The 23,223-nt window shown below is 42.3% G+C and overlaps 1 protein-coding gene across 1 annotated transcript in view; it reads left to right on the top strand.

The window, feature by feature from the left end:
* Positions 1 to 23,223, top strand: part of LOC111237027 (transmembrane protein 26-like) — a 34,503-nt gene that overhangs the window by 5,603 nt on the left and 5,677 nt on the right. The gene's annotated exons all lie outside the window — the stretch shown is intronic.

The following is a 23,223-nucleotide window of genomic DNA, read 5'->3' as shown; positions in this document are numbered from 1 at the left end:
AACTCTTAAGAGAAAGATGAGAAAAAGTAAAGGAGAGTCCCCCCCACTGAGATAAATTAATTCTCCCAGAAACATAATGCGACACGATGCCCAATCTACAAGGTCACTCCCAGGGAGATGACATCACACGAGGGCGCAGCTTCTTCCCAGCACCTGAGTTTTTTTTTTTTTTCGGGGAGAATCCGATATTCCTCCTGACAACATGATGTGGGCAACACAATAGGGTGATGAAAGAGCGGCTTGCTTGTGAAGAGAGTCCTTTTCCTCTTCAGATTAACTGCATGCTTTAACAAGATTGTGTGGGCATGTGGGAGGATGGGGATGTCAGCTGATCCACGGGCTGCCCTACATAGATAGAGAGAGAGAAAGAGAGCGTGGAAACTCAAAAGCCTGCAACTCCACTGCACATGGATGTATGAAAAAATAAAAAATAAAAATCAACCCTCAACAAGCCCTCAACTGTAAAATATCTGTTCACTCGGACGCGAGCGATGCTGCCTTCAGGTGCTCTTTAAAAGCTCCTACGTGTACATCTCTGACTAGATCGAGTCATTAAGCAACATAAAGAGCAAAGTCTCTCTGCACGTGACGCCGTTTCCCAACCGGATCTTTCAAACTTCAAAAAAAGTGGAAGGACCGATCGCTGACAACACACCAGTGATGAGAGCGTTAGTCACAGTGAAGGTACTCAACCAGACGCTCTTAACATTTTGTAGTTACAGTCTGGTCCTTGAACAGATTTTGATAAGAGCTTTGATAAAAAACTGAGATCAAAGTTTGTGCAAATCAATGATGGAACTTGTTGCACATTCGAGTGTGTTTTCTTAAAAAATAGTTCAAATTCTGATTTGATCAAATGTATGTATTAACAGAAAGTATTTTATAATTCTCACTAAATTTGAACTAATTTAGACTTTTTTCTGACTGACAAAACTCAGACTTTGATCATCCTGACTTTATTTGAGCAGAGTTTTTTCACAGATCTGAAAACACAAATCCAGACTTCATGAATTCTGATGTAAAGTTTATTGATTGATTTAAACTTTTACTGTGAAAATCTGACTATAGTTTCACTTGATGAGGACTTTCTTAAAATTGAAACTTCACGTACACGGATTTGTCTCACTTCAATTTTCACTTCAAATCTATTTTCTTCTCTCGGTCTTTAATGTCCAGATTTGTTTGAACTCTTCTCACTCGTAATCCTCAGATTAATCTCAGAGCTGATATCTCATGTGGCTCTGTTCCTCTTCCCGTCGACAAGGACTACAAACAGACCAGCTGTTGGACTACAACTACAGAAGCCTGACAGATCCTGTCCCTGTGTCGTTGTCTTAAAAATAAAACACAAATGTACCTGCTTGTATTTTGTATTTGGTTGCAGTGGCAGGTCTGGGGTAAACCAGCAGGGGGCCCCCGGACAAAAATTGAGCTGCATACACGATTTGAAACTAAATTTTTTGGTTCATATTCAGTAAGAAAATTTGTAATTTCACCAAAACAAAACAAAACAAATAACCCAACGAGTGATGCGCTATCTCCACGGCAACCGTGCATGACAACTCTTTCTGCTGAGGAAGACCCCGAGATGTAGTTAAAAGCTCTGGATGAAGCTTTTGTTTTTTGGGGGGGTTTTTGCCAATAAGTAACTGCTGCTCCAAAGGTCAAGAATAAACATTTGGATCTGAAGGGAACAAATGAATCAGATAGCCACAAACTAATGGTCATACAGTGGATTTCCTCCAGGGGCCCCTGCAGGGTCTGGGGGCCGCTGCCTGCCTTCGATCCAGCCTTGTGTGTTGGCTGCTATTTTTGTTAGGAAAAAAAAAAATGAAACTGTGCAGAAGCAGAAAGAAGAAGATAAAGCATGTAAATGATGTTTTGAGTTATTCACAACAAACACAGTGGTGAATACAATTTGTAGAGAAAACAATTCAAACTCGAGCAGAGATCAAGGTCCGAGTCTTCCCAGGAATTTATTTGCATGAGGAGATATCACATCCCTCTAACTGTGTGATGTCAATAACCTACACTGATTTAATAACAACACAACAGTAAATATGAAGTTGTACTTCTCCAGTAGTTATTACAAGGTCTATTGAGCAATTAAACTTCTGACTAGCTGCCTAAAAAAGCTCGCATTCCTAAACACAAGGTAAACATGGTATTGATTTTTCCAACAGACCCTGAAGGCTACAGAAGTCGTAATGAAACGAGCGAGAGAGAGAGAGCGCGGCAGAGAGAGAGAGAGAAAGGTAGAGCCAGAGGGAGATTCACTCAACCTGAGCAGGTGCGTGACAGCGTGGAGCGTTTTCACCACATGCCACAATTTCCCTATTTTGTGTCAAACCAATCAGGAAGTCCAAACACGCAGAGGCGCGCCTCATCAGCCTCAGTCCCACAGATAAACCCGTCAACATGCCACCGAAACGTGACAGCCAGAGAGGAAGAGTGAAAAACAAAGGCAAACTTCAAATGAACTCCAGAAACTTTCTGACAGGCGGCTGAGGATCCACCTATAACACCGCCTCATGTTACGCCACGGATGGCAAAATAATGAGCTTTACTTCACTGGTTGTGGATCACGGGTGCTACAGTACATAACTGTCTCTTGTTTTCACACTTTATAGGCTTCGATGATGTAGAGGTGCTGTTCAGGCCTAATTTATGGCAAACCCACAGTGTAACTTTTAAATTGCTCAAAGGCTCTGGACATAATGTGGTCTGCTCCCAGACATCTAGCCACGTCCATGAATCACCATTGACAAAATTAAAGCTACGTGAGCTAGCTTCTCTTAATGAGGAGCAGTAGTGCTCTCTGATTCTGTCCTGAGGCGTTCAGGCGTCCTGCAGAGAGAAGTCATTTCACCCTTCTTTTCAGAAGATGATGTATATGAACTGAGGTATTAAGGTTCATGGAAGCTGGTAACATCTGGCTATAACCCACCTATTTGACAGGACTGTGACTTTATCTCGATCTCATCAAACTCCCCTGCAGATTTCTACAACGCACATCAGTGATCATCATGCAGTCTGCAGATATATCACCCGAGAGTCTTCAACCTACATTCCCATTAGTGGTCTGCCAACACTAGAACAAAGGTAGGGGTCAATCAACCCCTGTCAGGGTGGTAGATGTGGGGAACTGGTTCTCAGGAAGTGGAACAACACGTCTCTGGAAAGAAAGGAGCCTGAGCTGGTGACGAAGTCGGTCATTTGTTCTCTAATCTGTTGCTCGTATCTGCAGGACGCTGTCATTCGTCAGCGTCTTTAAAATAATATTACCAATGGCAGTTTCAAGGAGAGATTCATACGACGGCTCTCTGAACTGCAAGCTCTACAGTTGAGGTTTGACACAACTAAAACTGCTTGGTTAATGTTAGGTTAATAATGGTCACACACTTTGACACAACCCCTTCTGTTCCAGGTTAGTTTTCCAGACTAAGAGTCTACAGCCACACCGACTTAAGTGTTAAGAGTTAAATGGTAACATTAACATAATGATGTTTTGGTAAGATTCACCATGTTAACTGTCTCAGTTTAGCATGTTAGATTGCATTTGCTACTTGGTACAAAACACAAACTACACCTGAGGCTGACGGTTATGTCATCAGTTTGCAAGAATTAGAAAAAAAATATTTGAAAAACAAAAACCAAACCAAACCAAAACAAAACAAAACAAAACAAAACAAAACAAAACAAAACAAAACAAAACAAAACAAAACAAAACAAAACAAAACAAAACAAAACAAAACAAAACAAAACAAAGTACTGGACACAATTAAATTCTTACCTCATGGAGGAACTAGACAAAGTAATTAAAATTCATCCTCTTGGTCCGGTGAATGTCTGAATAAAATTTCATGGCCATCCGGTCGTTTTTGGGGGAATTTAATTCTGGATAAATTCACCTCCTGCATCTACGCATAAAGAACCTGCTTTGTGAAGAACAGGCAGAAGATTTCTTCAGAAACTTTTGAACTTTTTGAATCAGCTTTTTCTGAAACTTTCATCCGTATCTCCAAGTCTTCCTCAGCAGATAGCTGTTCATGCTTTGATTTGAATATGTAATTATATAGGGCTTTCCTTTTATAGAGCCAGAGTATTAACTGATTCAGGGCGTCACCTCCGTGCTCTGAATGAGTTTGCTCAGTTTAACTTACCAGCTAATCCCTGATCCAAAGACAAACCAAAGCTTGAAAAGACCATTAGCTCCTCAGGTGCCTGATAACTTCAGCTTGTTGTCTCTCAGCCTTATTTATATTCATTTCATTTTTCTGCAGTGTTAATTGCTTCTGTAACCAATTTTATGCAGAATGCAAAAGTGAGCAATGAATATGAAATCCCTCTCTAAACAGAGCATTCACAATTCCTACCCACATGGCAGTTTTGGAGATAACTGCTACGACAGCTCGCAGTTTTGTCAGTCAATCTCAGGCCACAGAGGATGTATTGTTGAAATATTAATTGGCCGCCTCCTTTGCCATCCCCCAGTTCCTCTGTGCTGGGAGAGCTGCCACTTTCCCCCATTTCCAATCAGCAACATGGCCTCTGGTCATGGAGGGCAAGGCCACGTTGGGACACCAGTTCTAATGAGGAAGTACAGTCGACCGTCTGACTGGACGACATAATTAGAACAGTTGAGAGAGCGCTCAGTGAACAAACACATTTTGGAATTTAGCTCAAGTGTTGTTTGAGCCATATGCCCTGTGATATCCCCACATTATGATGCCGATGTCCTAATTCTGTCCTCTGCCAAGGAGATGGGCTTCTCCTGACTCATTACACTTCACACATGCAGCCACTGAGTTCTTGTTAGTTGAAAGATTGGTAAATTAATGTCAAATTAATTGTGGGAGCCAATTCCAACATGCTCAATACAAAGCAGTGATTCATAGTTGGACTTAAATTAAAATAATAGACATGGAGGACACATAAGAATGTACAAGATCACTGTCACTGTTGGGGAAACTGCTTGGAAAGTGTAGCGAGCTAAGCTACACCAATATGCGGACGTAGTTTACTACCTCAGAAGCAACTTTTTTAATTTCTTTATTTTTTAATCTAACCAACAAAAATGTTCAGTTCAATTGTTTGAACTTAATCATTTATTATTCATTTGCTTTGTTTGCTTTTATTGTTGTTTAAATGCAGTTTTCTTAAAGTAGCTGTTTGTAAGTTTTGCTATTGCTAACTAGCTAACGTTAACATCACTAGCTGTTTATTTACTAGTCTAGAGGAAACAAGGTGAGTTCAGCATTAAACTTCATTCTTTTACTCACAAACAGCTGCCTCCAGACGTAGAAAGAAAGAAACGCCAATGTTAACTCTTGTCTCTATCACGTCTTTTCTTCTACCGAAGTTAGCATGCTAACCAGCTAGCCCCCGCTAGCGACTCACCGTAGCCGCCAATCTGCTCTGAAGACGCAGCGCTGCTCAGAGGGCGTATTATAACCTCTTGTCTTGTAAACACAACAATGACTGAAGCTCTTGTCAAGTGACAGTCACCACCAGCCGCTGCTGACAAGAGACCACGTTCAGCGACAGAGAAAACGTACAAATAGCCCCTTTTAAATGTCTTATTTTTAATGCAAGATGTCTGTGAAGATTCTCAGTTTTGGAGGTCAGGATTATCTAAGAAAAGCTGAATGGTGGAGTTAGTTGTAGATACCTGAAGACGTTTCAGCTCTAATCCAAGAGGCTTCATCATCCAGTTATTAAACCTGTGTGGAGTCGTTATCGAGGCGATGGAGTGACATACTGATCCATCATTTCATTTCAGACTGCAGCAGAGATCCACTGTGCTTGAGGTTCAGAAAACTGCGCAACTTGATCAATAAAAGAGTGAAAAGCTATTTGATTGAGGAAGGAGTGATGCTACTGAGAGACATAGCTTCTGCCCATCACTGACCACTGACACTGCTATTATCCTGCATTTTAATGTAAACACTTTGGATACACAAAATTAAATCAACAACAAACATTTTATATATAAATACATAAAACAAAAACATGGATATTTCACTTGTGATGGTTTCTGAATGACTGATATAAAACCTTTGAGTCACCACTTCAGGAAAATCAAAAAATTTGTGCAAAGAGGGGAGAAAAGTCACCTGACTGTGATAGGCTGAAAGACCTGTCAACCAAACACCCACACCTCAAACACAAACCACCTCAAACATTAAAACCCCCTAATTTTTCCTGAGGATTGACGGTGGGGGGAAATTATGGATTAACATAAGAGTGAAGTTGAAGATTTTCATGAACTCATCAAGTATTTTGAGAGACTGATGTTAGTAGAGCACTGAAGTCCAACACTGAAGTCAGATAACACACACTGAAATACTTCAAACACTACAACACTACATGTGTTTTCAGTTATTCTGGCTGTTTAAAACTCTGTGTGAATTTGCATCCAGGCAAAGTGATACTGGAGTTGTACAGTACGTGAGGTCATCAGCTTTGTCGAGCTAATTAATATGATAGAAGTGTAATTTATCCAAGGCTAACAGGTGCAACAAAGCTAGCAGGAGAGTCTGGGTGATGCCAATCAAACGGTCTCCACACACCTACGCAGACCCGAGAAAAGGTCTTTTCTGCCAGAACAAGTGAAATCCCCTGTGTGGGTGCACCACAGGCTCGCAGGGCCTTTCTCTGCATATTGTATTTCATGTTTTAAGTTAGTGGATTTAAAACGTGAGTGAATGTTTTGGCACACTGGAGTTAGAGCGTGAAAAAAGCTTACACTTTTACTTCTTGCTGAATTGAATGAGGATTGAGAATCAACTCTGATTTGAATCCTGACACTAACAATCAGGGTTGGTATCACGTCCTTTCGTTTCCTGTCATTACGCTGGCTGATCTCTGGCTGCGATTTGCCCTCACCAGTCAGGAATGAGTTTCTCTCCTGACTCACATTTTTCTGAACTTCTGAGGAAATCACAGATATGAGCATCTTTCTAATTAGTCAAATTCATGTGCAAAAAAATAAAATTCCTGTTAAATTTTCAAAGCCAACACACGGGGGCTTTAATATCTTCTAAATGAAAACACAAGTTTTAAAGCGGACAACAACATATGTGTGACATTTTGTGCCATTATAGCTGCTGAGACCCTGAGCTAAGTTTCCTCTGTCACTTCAATAAAGTCACAGTTTTCTTGGAGCCAGTTCAAGGATCCGTGGGGAACGCTTGAGGGACTAACTAAACTTTATTAAATGGTTTTCCGTGACTCTAAAGTGTTTGTGCACAGTGAAGCATTTATACAGCACATATTATCACTCGGATCCCTTCCTCACTCCGACATAAGAGCGTGCACACATCATGGGGGGAAAAAAACCCCCAAAAAAAACAACCAAAAAAAGAGGAATTACATGGTGAATCTGTAAAGGAGGTGAGGCTCTGACATGATCTGTTATGTGAACATGTAATGTGTCAAAAAGACAGCTCAATGGTGAGGAAATGCTTTCACTTCACTTTATGTGCGGCTTCATTGACCTGACAGGCTTAGCCGAGGAAAACGCCCCTGGCTTTAATGGCACCAAATAAGCTCTGGTGTTGGTGTTGGGGTTCTCGGTGTGTGTGTGTGTGTGTGCGTGTGTGCGTGTGTGTTTGTGCATGTGTGTCTGTGTGTTTCTAACCTAGCACTTCAAAAAAAAAAGAAAGAAAACGAGAGAGAAAGAGTAGGCAAATGAATGTTGTACCCGTGTGCAGTTTGAACCCCTCTCTAATGGAACAAGTATTCCCCGAGTGAGTCAGTATAATCAATGGAGGCATCACAGATGTGAAAGAGGAAAGCCTGTTTCTTTTAATGGCAGGACCAATGATCTGTGTTACAGACATGCTGCAATATAGATGAGACATACAAAGCTGTTCTTTCACCCTAAACTGCTATTATGTCTTCTCTTTTCAAACCTAAGCTCTTTTCCTCTCGGCTCCCCTCTTCACTCCCCTCCTATGGAACATATATGTGACGAGTGTTAATACTTGTCCTGCGATTTACAGAGTACCAGCGGGATACACGTGAAGAGTGCGTGTGCGTTTGAGTGAGAATATTATGGCACCAGTCCACTGCCTGTCGCACGACGACGAGCCCGGCTTTCAAGGGGTATTTCATGAAGATTGAAGCACCGAGTGGTTTCGTTGAACGGGCAGAAAAATAGCTGTAGTCATTTCGGCCTCAAGAAAGCAATCTGCTGTCAGAGAAGTCGCAGAGGGTTTTCTTACATCATCCTGAAGGAGCTCTTGAATACTATATATCCATAAAAACACATTTTGATCAATATTCAAACAACATTAACACAGACAATAGACGTGTGCCCTCAGGATAAGAACAGCATCAACATATTCATCCCATAACTGTAGTATGCTTCAGCGCGGTTCAGAGCATTTACAGCTCGCTCAGTGATTATCCGCCATTGATTGCGTGGTAGATTGTGTGGTGTGCGGGTTCTTTCTCTTGGTTTGGTTTACATAATTAAATTATGTAGGACATGGGCAGCCAGAAGCGCTTTTTCTCTTTGGAACACTTCAGAGAGTGAATGGAGCAGATCTATTTCAGGAAGTGGGTTAGTGGTGAGGGGAAGAGGCTTGATTCAGAGAATAAACACATATTTTACACATTAGAATATTTGTTATTGCACCATGCAGCCCCTGGTGTCCCCCGACTCTGTAGATGGTGAGATAAAACATATCAGACGCATCTCAGCCCGGGTAGGAGTATTACACTGTATGTAATGTATATGTCATACATTGTATTGACTAAATGTGGTGGATGATTGAGCAATGTGCAGTGATGCAATTATCTGATTAACAACTTGTTTCCACTAATGCTAGCTCCATCTATTGGATTCAATTTCATAATAGCAGCATAATGTGAATTCTTGTGATTTTCACACATAAAAAGTGAAAAAAAAGTCTGAAGCTCGTCTCCTCTCACTTCCTGAGTGAGAAATCTGGATCGGGCCTTGAGCCCCGCCCACCACCTGCTGGCTCCAGGTGGACAGGTGAAAGAGCAGAGAGCATCAATTTGGTGAGAGGAGGAAACATCAGAGAGACTCAGCCACATGTTTGAGCCTCAGTCAGACCCAGACTCAGAGGAGGAGTCTGTTGAGACCAGAACCAGAGACTAGCAGACGGGTCAGAACCGTTAGCTAGTTAGCATCTTCTTATTTGTTCATGTTGTTTGTTAGCTTGTAACTGACAGTGGCTGACACAGTGTTAGCAGTTGTGCTGATGCTAACTATCCCTCTCTCTGCACTGACAAGGTTTCAGGTGTATTTAGCCCCGCCCCCCGCCCCCACAAGTTGACAGGATTGGTTCCTTAGGTTTGTGACATATGAAACTCTGAATCTGCGTTTATGAGACTGTCACTGGTTCACTGCAGTTCAAGGTGGAAACACTCAGTCACGGTGCTGATGATTATTTCACTCATCATGTGTCTTGTATCCTATAAAAATATGATATGGACGTTAAAATGGTTAAAGGAAATTACAGGAAAAAGGAATAGTGTAACATGATTAGCCAGCTTAGCTTAGCTTAAAGCCTGCTAGCCTGGCTCTGTCTAATGTGAGATGTATTGATATTGAGATATTTTGTATTTCATTTGTCCTTTAAGTAAAAACACCAGTACCACAATATAAAAAGACTCTATTACAAGTAAAAGTGCTGCATATAAAATCCTATTTAAGTAGATGAACCTAACACAAATGTTTTATCAATGAAAAGTATCAAAAGTAAAAGTAATCATTGTTGAAAATTGGCCCCTCTGCCTGACATATTATCATATATTACATTATCACTATTCTATATACAGAAGGTTGCAGTGCTTCCATTTCCCCTCTGAACGTCTCACTTGGTTTCATTTGAATAACTGTTCACTGACCAACAAATTCAAATAATTCAATACTTCACACAAAGAAAAAGCAAAGATCAGAGATTTTCCAGTTAATGAATAGAGATTTTTTTTTATCCACACATCGTTTTGTCTTTTTCACATTAATCATCTGATGACCACCCAGATTAAATGTTTGCAGGTGGCCTTCTCTCCTCTTTGGTGCAACTGACGAACTTATAAACACCTGAAATGTGACAAAGGGAAAACTAGACTTAATTCTTTTCTAAAGGCTCCAATGGCAAAAAGGTTGGGAATAAATGCAGCAGAGTGAGAAGAACAAACCCAAAATTGTTCAGTAAATGAGTTTCCTTCCTTCCAGCACTGTGTAAAACCTACAATTAGTGGTTTTACATGCTGGGATGATTTATTGGTGAAGGACAGCTTGGCCGAGTGACTGTGGGCAGTTTCCCAAAGTTTTGTCACATGGTTGCCAAACCATAACCTGCGCTCACTGACAAGCAGCAGAGCCCAACAGGAAACTGAGCCTCGAATCACAAACTGTTTGTTTTGCTCCTTTCTGTTGATAAACCACTTGATTCAACTGTTACAGCAGCATGTGTTTCCCTTTCCCTGTCCTGTCTCCCCTGTAGCTCCTCCATGAGATGCACCTGGCCTGGGAGGGAAGGGTTTGGAGGCTCTGGTGGTGCCAGAATCAGAAGAGGCAGAGGCTTTTAGCATGGGGACTGCTGGTCTTGCTGCCTCTCACACCCGGCGACAGACAGAGCCGGAGGCATGTTGTTTTCAGGTTGTTCGTCCGTCCGACTCATTCTCGTGGACACAATATCTCCGTAACACCTTGACGAAAATTCTTCAAAGTTGGCACAAACATTCACTTGGACTCAAGGATGAACTGATTAGATTTTCATGGTCAAAGGTCAAAGGCCAAGGTCATGGTGACCTCACAAAAAGTGGTTTGGGCCCTGTGAACACAATATCTCAGTAAGGCCTTGAAGGAACTTCTTCAAGTTTGATACAAACATTCACCTGGACTCATGGATGAACTGATTAGGTTTTGGTGGCTAAAGGTCAAAGGTGAACGTCACAGTGACCTCACGAAACATGATTTTAGCCTTGTGAACTTGATATCTCGAGAACTTCATTTAGCGTCCTGGTTGTTTTGTACATTTATATTAAATAAACTCTTTGGTCGTTGATGGTTTAGAGGTGTGATCTGATCAGTGTCGCTGGTGGAGGCCTCCTAGTGGTGGAGTACAACAACGTCAAAATACATAGTTTAAATAAGACAGCTTCAGACGTATTGGTAGGTAGTTTTTAACTTTGGATACAGTCAGGTAAAGTGTTTGCTTCCGGTCCTAATATGCTATGCTAAGCTAGGCTAACCACGTCCAGACTCTAGCTTCACATGCACAGAAATGATTGATTCTGATCTTCTTACGCCACTCTGGACAAAAAGTAAATTATGCTTCTCTTAAAAGTAAATGTGTTTCCCCGAATGAAAACTTTCAGTACAGTTCAATGAAGCCAAGCAACCGTCAAAATGAGGCACAATTATGTTGAGACTGAAGTCCTTGTGATGTAAAACCCAAATAATCTGTATGCATTAATTCAGCTGTAGCATTCTTAATGTGCCGCTGAAGTATTATTGGACTTGTCCTTGAAACCCACTTACTGTGAATTGATAAAGCGTATTCTTTTTTATGCCTCACTCAAAGAGCCTCCCATGCAATTGTACTGTGGGCTAAGACCTGATTTCCATTTCCATCACACGATAACAGCCTCGCCTCACTCTCACCGAGCGACAGACGAGGATAAAAGCAAAATCAAAGCCAGTCAAAAACAATTTGACGAGCTAATGGAGTTGAGGGGATCGTGTCCTATACTCCCGGATTTTCTTTAACATGACATCACGTGCAGCTGTACACGGATCCCACGGTAAACCACTCTGGTGGTAGTGTCGCGTTCTGCTCTGGTTAATGCCTATTAATACGTGTTACTTAAATTATAATTGATAGATTCACTTTGATGTACCGGTAATGCAAGTACAGGTACATGCTTAAAAAAAAATCCTTTGAAGGCAGATCCTCCAACATTCCCCTGGTGCGCTTGCCAGCAATGAAGAGCAGAAACACAGAGAGAGAGAGAGAGAGAGAGAGAGAGAGAGAGAGAGAGGGAGTGGTACAGCTACAGTGCAGACTCAGTAATGTGGCCCACCTCCCATCTACCCCTGCTCCGGCTCTGCACAAAAAATAAAAGAAAAGAGAAAAAAGAAAAACAACCAGGCCTCATATGTCACTGTCAATACTGGCCCACATGAATCTAATATGTCCAGCAATGAGAGACTTTGTTCAAACAGATTATTTGGCATTGGATAACAAGAAGTGCACATGCATACTTGTGTGTCACTGCTCGGCTGCACTGAGAACAAACCTGCACAGCACAATGCGTTCAGAAGGATAAAGAAGAAACAGCTTCTAAGCTTTACTTACAAAGTGAGTTGTTTCCTTATAGGACACGCTGTTATATACGCCCCACAGCCAACTAAAAGATTGCTTAATCCAGAACAGAATCCTTTTTGCTGATCCTTTGTTTTTGAACAAATAATTGTATTCCCTTACCTGACGCCTCAGGGGTGGAAGGAAGAGAGGAAGATGGAGAAGACGGGGAGCCACATCAATATAATGGGTGCATTCTAATAAACAGCATATAATATATATATATATATATAAAATAAAATCATCAGTGTTGCTTCAGCTTTGTCCCAATCAGACTTTGATTCAGTTGCAGACACATGAGCGTAGACAGACAAAAGAAAAAAAAGAAGCCAAGAGCAGGCATTAGCATTAACATTTTCATTAATTGAATCTTGTTCTAACTTAATCAGGAACCCCACTGAACCTCAAGTTATATGAATCTCCACCCTCAAACCGAATTCAATATCTACAATGCAGTACGTAAGTATTAGGACAGTGATGCAGTATGTTTTTCATTGCTTCGGCTCAGCAGATTGAATTTTAAATTAAACAATGACTATGAGGCTCAAGCTCTGATCCTCAGCTTGAAGGGAACTCAGGATTCATCTAAAAAAGAGCTGCAACCTCTAATTCATCATGTGGATGTAAACAGCCACAAATACTTGAGGTAGAAAGTCAGTACTTATAGTCATTGTCCTCGTACTTAAAGGCTGGACTTATGTTGGTATACATCATGATATAATACAATACACAAGACTTGGGAAGGCAGGTGTTCGAGCAGAGTCTGGATATTAGCAGGAAAAACCCTTCAGGCCGCTGAAAACTCGCGTTATTGAGCTCTGAGCGCCGACATTTTATGGAATTAAAATACGCTTTTTCCCTCAGAAGATTGCATTTCTAATGTTTGTTTTTGTTTTCAAGGTACACAGGTGTATTTCCATCAATCTATTTTTCATATGTCTGTAATATGTTGAAGTGAAACTAATACTTTACACTTGGATATCATGAAACTTCCATCCATCCACTGTCTGTTCTCCCAAATTCGCTTCGTCCAAATATCGATTTCTGAGTCGCGCTACGTTCTTCATCCTCTCACGCTGAAATCTGAGAGCAGAACTGGTATACGCTACAGGTAACGACTCGCTTTTAGCAAAGTAAGCATTAGGAGAAGGGACAGGGGTGGGGCTAGCTGGTTAGCATGCTAAACTTCTCAGTAGTAGAAAAGAAGTGATAGAAGCAAAATGGATGTCGCTGGGGAGACACCTCTTAGTGAGTAAAGAACCAAAGTTTGATGCCGAACTCGCCACATTTCTTCTAGACTGGTAAACAAACAGCTGTTAATCTAGACGTTGGCTAACATGTGGCTAAAGTAGCGATAGCATAACTACAGTCTCGGCACCTTAAAGTCAAGAGAAATGCTGCAAACACAAGAGTAGTGAAGACAGAAGAGAGACAGAAGTTGGCTGACTGCACAAGCTTGTGTTTTATCTCCAGTATTCAGTCCAGGTGAACTGAACCTCCCTGACCACCTGACACCGGGGGGCAGCGAGAGGCCGAGGGGTCCTGTCCCAGAGAGGGTCCATACACGTCATGAACATAGCAGAGTGATATGCTCCCTCTAGTCTCAGTGTTACTTGTACTTTGCTTTTTTTAGCCTCCACACTTGTTACGGTTACTGCCCATGATGGTGTTAATCGTGGTGAGGCGATGGGTTCTTGCTCCTGTATTGTGCTGGGAAAGTGGAGTTTTAAAGCTCTGCAGCTCTTATATGGGGGAAATAATGCCCTGAGCCACTGGAGGTGAGTGATCCACAGCCCGATCAACGCCCACACAAATATATTATGCTATTTTGTGGTCAAGGGGCAGTAAAGTTCTTACTTATTGGCCCCTTTTAAATGAAAATATATTAAAGCTTTAATGTGAGGCCAGCAGCAGAGCAAATTTCAGTGTATGATCGAATCAGCAATATTATCGTCAGCAGCATGATCCATTTAGAGGCAAGTACGGATTTCCAGCGCCAGTTCAGTGACAAGGGAAGGTTTTTTTTCTCTATTGTTTTGGTTTTTTGTTTGAAGTTGAACTGAGTACATCAAGTTTGAGTGAAGAGATTTGTTTTTTGATGCATCTTGCTCAAGCAGCTTCCACCGGTTTTTTCGCCGTCGCTCTGCCAGTGCACCATGGTGGACGCTCCTTCAGGAGATGTATCTAGTGTAACACTTAAAAGTCGGTTCCCAGAGGAGTCCGGCTTTTTTATAACGCCACATTAATCACTTGCCGCTCTCGTACGCTCTTCGAGCCAGCCTCAGCCACTTGTGGAAGGAAGAGCTCAGCGGGGGCTTTTCGATGAATTAAGGACCTCAAGCAAGATCGGAGGCCAGTCAATAGAACATCCCTACTGACCTCTGATTTCCCATCGTCACCTTGCTGTATCAAGTTCTGCTTTGCAGTCCGACATGAGATAATCTCGCATTCCTTAATATGAAGGGCGTTCAAAGTATTTCAGTTATTGCTGTGTTCCATTTTTCTGGAATTAGTGTCGGGACAGACACAATACACTGCGTTCTGTCCATAGACAACTTTCTTTTATCATGAATAGGTTCTATACCAGTGGTTCCCAAGTTTGGTGGAAAAGATGCTAAGTCTATAATACACATAGTATAATGTTTTTAAAACGAAAATGAGCTTTGTTATTGTTTTAGTTTTTTTTTCTTTTCTCGTAAGTGCCTATCACTCGTGATCAAGGCCAATGATGGACTTTTATGATGTGTCAGCCGACGTCCAGACCGAGATATCATAAATGTAGTGATAGCTAGTCAACAGGAACGTAAGAGTTAAAAGGAAAGGGGCAGATGGTGGATGGTACAAGTGATGCTCTTCCAAAAAGAACAGAGAAAGGAATAATTGAGCATTTCCCCTCCTTTCCAGTTCAGTCTGAACCGGTCAACGGCTGTTAGTCATGGTGCCTGCAAGTCTGGACATTAATGGGCAGGAGGCTTAATACTGCGACTTATGGGAAGAGCTTTGAGACCTGTATTTGGCCTTTGTGTTTGTTAGCTTGTGCGCCCGCAAGATTTTTTCAAGATGTTTCAAAATGGGTCATGACGTTGGAGAAGAAGGTTGTGAACCGCTGGTTTTATAACGATGTCTGACACAAGGCGCGCAGTGAAGAGGCCAGCTGGGATCAAGCGTTGCAGTATATTTCGGGTCTCTGGGCTGTCAAGATATTTTCTTTCTATCATTAAAATAAGTTTCTGTATCTTTGTGTTCACAAATGGATTGTTATGCTCGGCTGGAGGTGGATACACATTGTGTAGTTGATATACAATCATGGAGTGGAAGTATAGCTTTCACAAATAAATCATAATTTTCCTAACATGTCTTCCCAAGAGGACTTAATTTTTCCACTTGAAGCTTCGCTCTGTCTGAAGAATCTGATAAAATGGCAGCGAGGAAAAAAGTAATATCGTTTCATATTTGTTTTTTTTCCGTTGTGTGTGGTTTGTGATCGGTTTGAATTTTATAATCTACATCATCCTCGGTTGCGCCTCTACTGCCTGCAGTGGTTTAATGCAACCCATGTTTCTGCTGTTTTTGTCACGCGATGAAATCGAAACAAGGGGTCAAAGTGTCGAAAAAAAAAACTTGCACTCATTGCCGTCGTACACACATACTCAACTCTCCAGAAAAGCTATTTATTCAACATTTATCATCTCTGCAGAATCCACGACCCCGACACTGAGTACTCCCTCTGCGTAACAGCCGGCTCGTGGTGGTTTAGCCAGCGACGCTCATCAAGGAATCCATGCGTTTATAGACTGGTGCGCTCAGGACGCTTCGGATGTGGGTCGAAACATTTGAAAGGATTGAGCAACACATTTCAAGCATTTCAGGGGGGATATGGATATATGTTGCGATTTTCATCCCCATATCTCTGCTTCACTCGATCTTTTGCAGCCCCCTCAGCTCTGAAAGGCAGAGACTCACCAGACACATCAAATCCTGCTGCAACAACCGTGAGTGCCTCACATTTGTTACTGCCCCACATGGCATTACGGAGTGAAGTGAATCCCCCTGCCTGCCTTTCAAACGAAGATTGTCAGCACATAACAGATGAGCAGACCGAGGCGACTATATTGTGCTCACCGCTGTGAAGTACAACGCTCAACCGCGCTGATTGGCAACCTGTCATTTAATTCAGTCTAATGGCAAGGAGGTGGCCCCTGGGTGAATGGGAGGACCATGCAGATACATAGGAGTGAGTGACGGGGGCTCCCGGCTGACACGTGTCGGTTATGTAGACAGCCTCCTGGCTGTGACTTTGTTGTACTAGCAGACAGCTGGGATCCAACAAGGCCGAATATTTAGAACACAGTATCAGAATCACGACAGGGCTCACTATTTGGGGGGAGTAACTTTATATGAAGGTGGTCACGTTGGCCTTCTTGTGTGATTGCCGTGGCATGTAAGCCTCTTTGAAAGTGGTGTTTTTAAATGAGTAGGTTGGTTGAAATAAGAGATAAATCCACTGGAGATGTGTTTAAACGATGTGGAGCCATGAGATAATATTTATTTTTAAAAAGAGTGGTAGACATCACGACCTGTAGCGAGCATCTGTGAGAGAAGGAAAAGTTTCTACAAGAAGCTTTAAGTTTCAAGCAGGAAGGAAGTATAAAAGGGATAATGCAGGGATACACGTTTGGGCTTCCAAGGCATCGACTGGAACATAACACCTATCCTTAAGAAATTGTTGTTTTGCACCTATGGCTGGTGCTGTAATAAGCACGAACGCATAAATTTTAATATAACTTCCACATTGGCGACTAAATCTGGCGGTGACAATTTCATATCCAGAGAGCGCTGCTAGGGCGCCGTAAGCGCAATTAAGCAGGATAATTCGCGGTTTTATTACACAACTGCAGTCTTATTTGATTTGTGGCAATAACATTGAAACTCACCGAGTCGATAGCTGTAGACCGTGGGAACACGGTGACATGCAATTAAGAAGAATGTCTGTCGAGAGGGCGAAGACAGAGAGGAGGGAGTCGACGACAGCAGGTTTTAAAAACCGGCCGAGCGGTGTTAGAGACTGCCTCTCAGAAGCTTACCCGAGACGAGGCCGAGACGATATAATATAACACTATGTGATTTAAGTAACATAGAATCGATACGGTTTGATAGTGAATACTGGGTAGCTCTATACTCTGTTCGATTAGATGGTATAGTGGAGTTACTTGGACATTCAACTTTGAGAGACGACAGTTCATGCTTCCGTCCGAATTAATTATTGCGGTGCACTCTCTAAAAGTCTTGATATTGACACGTGTTGGAGCTGTGTTGTGTGGGTTATAATCCTAAACGTACGTTAAAATCACATCATTGGAGTTACAATGCAAGAAGGCCAGTCGATGAGTTCGTATCATGTGGATTATGCGATGACTTGTAATGAGTTTGTTTTGATATACTATGGAGTTCTTATACGTAGGCTAGAGCCTCACGATAGTGGCTCCAGGTGATTGGGCCAATGATTCAGGTGGGCTGTTCGGTCCATTAAACAAGCTATTGGAGGCTGCACATCTGTAGGTTCCGACAATTATGCCCCGCCCTCAGGACGTACTCTATAGTCACTCATGGCTGAACTTAGCTTAAAGCACACTGTGCCAAGGTGGGCAGCCCTCGCCTAATATAGGGAGGTAATGCTGTAAGTGTTAAAGTTTATTGATCATAGTTCATAAATGATCCCATTCGTTTCTCTCTCTTCTGTGTTTTTATTGGGTAAAGTGTTGATCCATAAGAAGATATATATTGTGTTGTTTTAATATTGGTTATTTAAGAACCAAAACCATCCCAGTGGTAGTTTTTACATCTCCTCTCTCAGGCTTCTCTCTGGAGCTCTACGTATCAGATCTGGGTCGGTGAGCCAATCAGAAGAAAGGAGGCTTCTGTAGCCATCTCTTCTGTATTGGCTGCCTGTGTTTCTGAGTGATCAATAAAAATATAGCAGCATTTCAGGTAAAAACACTCCCAGATGAAACCAAAGTCTTACAAGGTTTTGGATGGTGGGGCCAGTGGGCGGGGCTTGGTGACTGCTTTGTTGTGGACAATCGACAAAGTTCCAGAAGTCTGACTGGCTGGTTTTATAGGCTTGCAGTTTCTGAAATACAGGCTGTGTTGCATTTCTCTGTGGACTGAGGCTTTGATACTTTCACAGTAATTAATATAGAAACGCTAGACTCTGATCTAGGTATCAACACTACACATGGACAGAAGACTTTACAGGTGGAAGGGAGCTGTTACGCTGATGCCATATTTAGTATCACTAGCATAGTTTAACAAGCAAGCAATTAAGTGTTTTATTATTATCATAGTAATCAATGGAGACGTACAGTAACTGCAACTCCTTCCTGTTGAGTGTCTCTACAACTTCATAGTCCCAGAGCTGGTGGCAGACGAACTGAAACAGATATACTGAAGAGGACCAGGCTTACAGACAGGCAGGTACAGACAACAGGTAATACCACATGTATAATGCACACAGGTGGGGCAGGAAAGGGAAGTTCACAAGTCAGCCGCGGGTGCAAAGAGGAAACACGCACAGACAAGACCTGTAGACCGACTGTGGAAACTGTTTATTATACTGAGCAGCTAGATGAGGGGAATGAGGGAACAGGTGTGTGGGATAGGTTGGGTGAAGTGCAGTGATGGAACAATGGAAAACAGGTGAGCAGGTGGGACGTGGTGACCGGAAGGAAGTCAGGGACATCTGGTGGGTGAGGGGAAGTATGACGGGTGCCTCCCTTTTTGTGTTTGAAAAAGTTGTGGGTGTTGTCTGATTCGTCGCTACAGCATCTTAATTGTGAAGGGAAAGCGAAACGATATGGAGATTCCTCGCACGAAGATGTTTCACGACTTTGCTCCTCTTCTTCTGAGGATACCAAGCTTTCTCCAAACCAATCAGAGAAACTTTTAGTAATAAACGGCTTTTATGTTTTGATTTATGTCGAGTAATTGGAACTCAGACAGGGAAAAGTCGTTCACTTTATAAATTTGTTCTCTCTGAAAAGGAAAGAAAAAGAAACTTCAACTTGAGTTTGTTTTTCTGGAGAATTCTGAATGTGAGACAGACAAACAGATGCTTTCTACATGCAAATAGCTGCGACTGTGACCAATTAGAGAGGGAAAGTTTGCTAATATAAAGCAGTAAACACTGAGTCCTGCTTGTTGAGAGCTAAATGAACGAGCAACAAACGCATCAAGTGGCCACACACACTGACACAAACAGCACACACAGACACACACACACCACACACCACAAGCACACACACACACACAACACACACAACACCACATCATTCACACCACACACACAAAGTGTTTTCTTGGTTGGTACGTGTAAACAGGCTAGCTCTTGTTACCTTGATCTTGTGGTCAGTGTTTTCATGTCTGTGATCAGAAGTGTGTTATTTCAGTTTCAGCTCTGTTTTTTTGGGTGGAGATGCTTCATCTCTTAAAACTACTGCTGCTACTGAATATGTGGCAGTATTAAGCAGTGTGAGGTTGCAATCATGTCCTTAACACCACTGGACATGAACCACACATATTCAGCTTGTTTGTTGCTTGCTAAAGGATTATTTTAGATCCAAGCTCCTACAAAACAAAATCCCCCTGCAAAGTATTACATCTTTGAATTTCTGATACTGGTATTTGCATTTACACCAAACAAACTCTTCTTTATCGAATTGTATCAATCAATTGTCTGAATATTCTGTGCCATTTACACACTAACATGCCATCAAATGCAATTTTTATGAAGTTGTCAAGCAGAGCCACAAAAAATTCCAAAAGAGTCCTGGTTTGTGGTGGCTTCCTTGTCACGCATATTAGGCTGGATCTGTCATTCAATTATGACGCTCTGCTAAACAGGCCGCGCCGTGGAAGAGTTATAAAAAGTTTTTCTGACCAGTTTCATCAGCTTTATTGTTAAAATTACCTCTCGGCTTTCATCCCCCCGTGTTAATTTCAATTCTTGTGTGCTTCCTTGCTTGTGAGTGCCTGCACAAACAATTGCCAGAACACACACACACAGACAAAACACACACACGGACACAATTTATGTATTTATTCATTTCCTCCGCGCTTGTTCATAGAGCATGTACACATGCGCACCCTCTCTTGACGTGTGAAGCTTCAGGTTTTTAATTATTCATTCAGTTTATATCTCAAGCAGATAATCCAGCACTTTTCTGCTGACAACTTATCTGGGCTTAAGAAAAACCCTGGGGAGTGAAAGAACCGGAGGACACAATTTGACTGAGCCAAACAACTACTAGCGTAGTGTATATCATTCGAAAAAAAAAAAAAGAAAAAAAGCGGCCTGGTTCTCACTCATCAATGCGTGATTTCAAGCTCACTTTGACGTGGCGGAATAAATCGCTCTGGCTCCGAGATGAACTGACTTGACTCACAGGGAGAATGCCTGAACGCAGGAATCTCGTTCAGAGAGTTTGTGGTGATATAGTTCGTTTTACATGGTACGAGGCAAAGATTTTCGCCTCCACAGCCTTCTGTGGTGCATCTTGACAACGACTTATTATGTTGCTTAATTGTGAGAGTGTACAGCTTGCGGCAGGATAGCTGACGGAACTGAGGTCACAGCCTCTCCTGCCCCCCGCCCCCCCGGGTGAGTTTACATATAGGGCTCTGTGGCACTTTAATGCCTTCTTTGGTCACTAATTGTCCAGAGGCTTTTTTAGTTACAGCCATGAAGCAGCGCTGACTGATAATATGAGACACAGCCGCAAGTAGCTGCTACAAAAGCAAAAGAGAGAGAGAGAGAAGAGAAGAGTGAACAGGCAGGTAGAGTTTCATGCCAGTTTATCACAATCATTATTACACGGCTGCTGGGGTAGAAGTGGGTTCATTGAGTAGCGAACGAAGAAAGGCCTCACGTCCTAGAACAATGAGTCCAAAAGAGGCATATAATGCTTCGCACAGGATCTAATTCTCCTGAGGGCCTGTCAGGGTATGCAGCGACACTGCTTAATATGAACCCTGTTTATTTTGACTTGTAATTGCGATTTGCTGAAATCAGGTCGATGAATAGCAAAATCCATTATGGGAAATGTTAGTTCATTTTGTCTTTTTTCTGGGGCCGAGTTTTAGCTGCAAAAAACAGCTTTTAGAGTTGCAGTCCAGACAATAGCTTGACACGCTGATCGGAGGGAAGGAGAGTGGCAGTGCACGTGTAGCTGGGAACTGGATGCTAACCAGCTTAGTCAGATTCACCTGGTGTCATGCGCTTTTTTGTGTCCGTGTGTCTGCTTTGGAAGAAACTGTTGTTTGACAGTACGCGAACGACCAAAAGACGCAAGCAGACGCGTAGGCGGTCCGTGGAGAATGAGACGCAAACTCGTAAATCCTCATATAAAGTCACGGCATCTCTTTATCTGCTGCAAGTTACAGTGCGCTGCTGCTGCTGCTGCTGCTGCTGCTTGGAAGAAGATTTGTCCCGGATTAGCAGCAGCGACATTAGGGTGTTGAATTGATGACGATAACGATGATGATACAACACCTCTTCCTCCGCGGTGATGATTGTGGTGGAGGAAGAGTGAGTCTTACTCTCGATCCAGTTCAGCATTTTCAAGTGGAGGAAGGCCGAAGGTAAAAAATCACGATAACCACTTGCATCAATTGCCGGTCTTTGACAGTGGATTTGCCTCCACTGTGTTATCTTAATTGAGAAAGAAGAGAGAGAGAGTTGTTGTTGTTTTTTTTTGTAAATATAGAAATATAGCGTTGCTGAAGCTCTTCAGTGCGGCAAGAGCTTAAATGAGAAACTGTAATCATGCAGCGGTGTTGAGAGGTAAAGCGAGGGTGACGCAGAAACATGGCTGTATGTCTGTGCTCTGTGTTCGCTTCTCGCGCGCCCGGCTGCGATCTCCAGAAGAGAGACTGCGTTTAGGGCGCTCACCGTTGGAATTATTTTGAGGAAGAGCAGAAATGTAAGCACCCCGAGCTGAAACACATTCAGCTCGTTGTTTAAGAGAGAAGAGAGAGAGTTCATGTGGTTCTCACGCGAAGTTGTATGAATTGCAGATAGTGGACCCCTGGGGGGTTGAGGGTGGTGGTGGTTGGGGCAGCTACAGCAGTCCAGGAAGCAAATAGAAACTGTTTTGTAACCACCCTTCTAATGAATTATATAATACTTGTATATGCCGAACCGCACCGACGCCGGCTACTACAAACAACAGTCTGGCGGTTGTGACTGACAGCAGATTGTCCAGCTATTCTGTAGTCGCCTGGGCAACACAGTAGAAACAAAAAACACAGCGTGATGCTTGGTTGGTGTAGTGTGTGTGTGGTGGTGTTGGTGTGTGTGTGGTGTGTGCAGGTTCCCTCCACATGGATATGAAACAGTAATCTGTTTTTGACTTTGTGCTTTAACAAAAGGCGTGCCGCTATGAGTCCACAGCTCAAACCTTTCAGGTGTTGTAAGCGTGTGTGTGTGTGTGTTTGTGTGGTTTGTGTGATGTGTGCTGATGGCTGTGAGATGAGCTCCTGTTTACACTTGAATGTCACTGAGGAGGTGCAACATCATGGACACTGTAATTACATGATTGGAAACGCAGCCAGACCACTCAGGCTGAGTTACTTTTAATGGTAATGAAGCGTTTAATCACTCTAGACATACCCATCATTATTAAAATTAATGACGCAGGTTTATTACGTTATAATATGGAATACATTAACAATGTTTATTATTCATTTCATCTGTTGTGCTCCATTGTTGTAATTGTTTAATTCATTAATGTGTAGTCTTAAGCCAGCGTTAGAGGCCATTTCCAGTGTCTTGTGAATGCATTAATTTGTCTACATTTGAGTTAGTCATTGATCGATT

The sequence above is a fragment of the Seriola dumerili genome, unplaced genomic scaffold (genome assembly GCF_002260705.1).
Source record: "Seriola dumerili isolate Sdu_G_001 unplaced genomic scaffold, Sdu_1.0 BDQW01000801.1, whole genome shotgun sequence".
In the NCBI taxonomy this organism is placed as follows: domain Eukaryota; kingdom Metazoa; phylum Chordata; class Actinopteri; order Carangiformes; family Carangidae; genus Seriola; species Seriola dumerili.
Note: the sequence above shows the minus strand (reverse complement) of the source record. Positions and strands in the feature narration are given on the sequence as shown.